Below are 4,169 nucleotides of genomic sequence, written 5' to 3' on the forward strand. Positions count from 1 at the left end.
TTCAGTTAGATTGCGACATGTGGCTTTTTATTGGAAAGACTAAAAGGGGGCGCTAAGCAGACGAAGACGAAGTAAGACACAAACACCACATAAAGGCGCCAACTTCCAACTGTTTATTCATGAAAAACACGCTTACTTATATACAGGCCAAGAGTGCACAATCGAGATTACTGCCATGAAAGAACATTTGCTGACGGCTATCATATAAAATAGTAACATCATGACGACACAACACACGCACTACTGATACAGCCTACGCATAATCATGACGACTAACACACATTCTACTCTGGGTGCTTATAAGCTGTCTTTAATAAAAGACAGCTCTTTATCACTAAGTGATAGTGACGGCGGGCTGACGCAGTCATCCCCCGCTTTTTTGATGAAGTAAGCCTCGATAATCTCCCTTTCCGTCTTGTTCCCTGCTTTTTTCAAGAAGGTCGTCTGGTCTAGAAATGGCGTGCACCCGCATCGCTTGCAGTGATCCGCCAAGTGCCCGCCGCTGTTGCTCCTAACAGCCAACCGGTGCTCTCTTTCCCGGTCGTTGAAGCAGCGGCCCGTTTGGCCAATGTACACCTTCCCGCATTTCAACGCGATACTGTACACGACTTTGCTGGCACAGTCTGTGTAGCGGGTAGCGTGCTTCTTCGTGCACGTTGCTGCTGGCTTACTTGCCATCAAAGGGCAAATCTTAGCCAGCTTGCATGGGGCCGAGAATACAATACGCACATTGTATCTGGCCGCGACCTTCTTGATATTATGCGAAAGTTTTGTGTCTTACTTCGTCTTCGTCTGCTTAGCGCCCCATTTTAGTCTTTCCAATAAGCATGAACCAACTAGCTCAACAAGGTTTGTTAAGGGACTTTTTAGTTTATTGCGGAAGGTTTGGTGGTTAATGCATGCGACTATATTATCGGGTAGTTTGTTCCAGAGTGTAATCCCACTGTGAAAGAAGTAGGTAATCATTGCAGAAGTGTGTCCATTTTATAGGTGCGATATGGTGGCTGTGGTTTATGCGGGATGAAGTTCTGGGTGATGGTGTGTGATGGAAATCATGCAGAAGACACAATCGAGCGAATACTAGCGAATTGCAACCAATGCGAATAGTTGGAAAGCAGTATATTGTTCTATCTGCAATAGATGTACATAGAAATAGATGTAGTGTTTCAGGTAAAAAGGTCATGCGGCCTTACGTGGCATGAAGGTGTCTCTATCAAATACACGTGGTGCAATGCTTTATCCTGTGATTTAGTCTTTCGAAGGTTCGATCTGTGTTTTATCCTGCAGTACTTGTAAACTTCCCGTTTTTTATTATTTTGTAACGTAATTATTCATATGTCAACCTGATCATTGCTATCTGCAAACAGCCGCCAAATTTTCCTTGGAACCCTCTTCTTTCATACTGTGCGCATATATTGTTTCTCAAAGTCAGTGCAGTGTTTACTGCTGCACCACGTTGGCAAAGGCAATAGCCTGTAAAGCTTTCAGCTTTTTGTTAAGCACACGCACTAGCAGTACGCGTCCATCCCGTTTAAAACGCATTCGTCATCATTAAGATCTCCTGGCTTCCCAGTGTAGAACGAAGGCTTCAACCCGTTACATTCAGCTGCTCCTTTCGCGAACGATCCTCGTTCATTGTCTGCTCCTGAATCGTCTTATCTCATTCTTTCATCTACTTCTCTGCCTCTCTCGTCTTTTAGTTTTATTATCTAATTACTCGGTCTACCTATTTCTCCCTCTCGGCATTGCGTGTAATCCTTAGGTACGGGACTCGTTATTCTCGTTGCCTTCAAGTTATCAGTACACATCATCAGGTATCTTGCATATGTTCCCTTCCCTCTCCTTGTTTGAGCTGGAACGCCCTCCCCTCATATCTGTCCGTTTATTCTCCTGCACCTCATCGGTCATTGTTATCCTCGCTGTTATTAGCAGAACTCTTCAAGCTGATCCATTTCTACTTCAAAGTTCCCTTTAAGACGCGCAGTTCTTGCTTCCTCGGTGAGCAACGACCATAAGCGATGGTCGTACGGTCGCAAGAATGATGAAGTTGAACATGCGAGCGGCGGGAGCGCAAAGGATACTGCAAGCGACAGCTAGAGATAGCCTCTCGCAGCAAATGCCAGATGGTACTTGTACGTTTCGTCAGCAGGCTCAGCCCCATATCAACGACTGCACGTGGGAGCCATTGTGGAACGAAGTGTTGGCTTACCGCCCAAATACTGGCACATCAGATCGGATCAGACAATACTTTATCGCCACCGGTGGGATCTTTTTCTGATCGACTGAAGTGTCTTTGCGGTGACGGCGGGATTCATATAGGTCCCCGTGACGAATTTGGCCACCTTGGTTAAAGAGGTCGTAGTGAGAGGGTCTCTGCTCTGCGGCGCGGCCTCCCACTTCCCCTTGTTAGTGATTAAAAATATAATGGGGTGTTTTTTTAAGAGTTTGTACGAGCTTCTGTTCACAATACCAAACCACATGTGATACGTCTGCGCATTGGTGGCATACAGGAAATTGGTCAGAATCCAGTTTTCCCAACCCCGCCCTCCTATCACTCTACTACTATCCAAAACGCTGACGAGTAAAATGTTGTGCTTTCTTTGTAATTTGCAATAGCGAAACGTACGTATTACTGAAACATATAAAGAATTTGGAAGGACGGAAAGAAAGTGGAGAAAAAATGCCCGCCGGGTGGGACCCGAACCCACGACTTCCAGAATACGCGTCTGGTGCGATGACCACTACGCTACCGGCGGTGCTATTTTCCCCTCCACTTTCTGGGGTATTTATGCATTAAGGATATTAAGAGGGTATTAAGAGGGTCAAATGCTGGTCGACCACTCTCGACATGTCGTAGACACTCGAGTCACGGCCCGGGGGTTAAAAAGAAGGTCCCCTTCACCCCGTGTAGTCCGAGTGGCGCTGGCTACCACCCCCAAGCGCAGGAAACAAAAATACCTTAACATTAATACCCCAAAAGTGGAAGGGAAAATATCCCCGCCAGTAGCGTAGTGGTCATCGCACTAGATGCGTATTCTGGAGGTCGTGGGTTCGGAACCCACTCGGCGGGCATTTTTTCTGCAGTTTCTTTCCGTCTTTTCAAATTCTTTATCTGTTTCAATGACCTACCACATTCTCCCTTTTGCTTTCCGAGGTTTCATTGACTGTCAACATGTATTTCAATATATATATATATATATATATATATATATATATATATATATATATATATATATATTGATACATGAATATGCCCATTGCATATTGCATATTCATGACGAATGACACAGAGTACGTGTTAAAGTTCACAGTTCAAGCCTTTCTGCGTCCTAAATATCAGGTTTCTTGAAGGGTCCTGCTGAGTTTCTGAACAATTTACCATAATATTAAAACTGCTTGGTATGATTCGTCCCTTCAGCAATACATACATGCATGGCATCCAATTTAGTTTGTCCAAACAATACCCATCGAAAGCTGTTCCACTCAACTACCACTACTTTTTACGCCCAGCAATGGCAACCACATTTTTCTTCGTCTGTCGACAAAAGCAGTTGTTTCGGTAAACGGTTTCTAAGGAGAAAACAAGGCATTCAGAGCCTTTCTTTTCATTATTTCTGGGCACTGCTCTATAGGTTATGCTGGTCTTTGAGCATTGCTTATATCCGGCTACTACACAAGAAGTTTGCAAATAAGCAAATGAAAATGAGAGAGCGCATTGCTCTGAACCCGCCCCAACCTAATACCATAATTCAGATTCCTCCTTCCGCAATGCGCCGGAAACCGCAGGGTTCACACAAGGCTCCCAAGCTAGAATAATCAGGCTCACGCCAAACAAGCAATGGCAACGCAGAAAGCTTCCTTCGCCAAAAACGCCGGGGGAGTGCTTCCTCGTACATCTTGTGTGTGCTCGTATGTCCTTGGAAGGGACGTCTTCCCGTCCGCGCCGCCATTTGAAAAACAAAAGCTATGCGCATCTTTCAATTCTACGCGACTCGCCTCTCACCGCTCCTTTTCATCTCGGGTGAAAAAAGTGAGTATAAAGAGCACAACAGGAAAATTGCGGAGGCGGCAGAACTTATGGCAGAGGAAGTGCTGACGGAAGCGCATAGCAGCAAATACAACGGCGCGATCTATTGGACGGGATGTGGGCTCACTTATTACGCCAACAG

At 45.4% G+C, this 4,169-nt stretch overlaps 1 non-coding gene across 1 annotated transcript; it reads right to left on the bottom strand.

Moving 5' to 3' along the window:
- Nucleotides 1–2,683: 2,683 nt before the first annotated feature.
- On the bottom strand, nucleotides 2,684–2,756 carry Trnat-cgu (transfer RNA threonine (anticodon CGU)). The gene has a single exon. It is a non-coding gene; the product is annotated as a tRNA-Thr (tRNA).
- Between the last annotated feature and the right edge of the window lie 1,413 nt (nucleotides 2,757–4,169).

This window comes from Haemaphysalis longicornis, unplaced genomic scaffold (genome assembly GCF_048455015.1).
Source record: "Haemaphysalis longicornis isolate Haplotype H1 unplaced genomic scaffold, Haemaphysalis longicornis Haplotype H1 scaffold_5, whole genome shotgun sequence".
NCBI lineage: Eukaryota > Metazoa > Arthropoda > Arachnida > Ixodida > Ixodidae > Haemaphysalis > Haemaphysalis longicornis.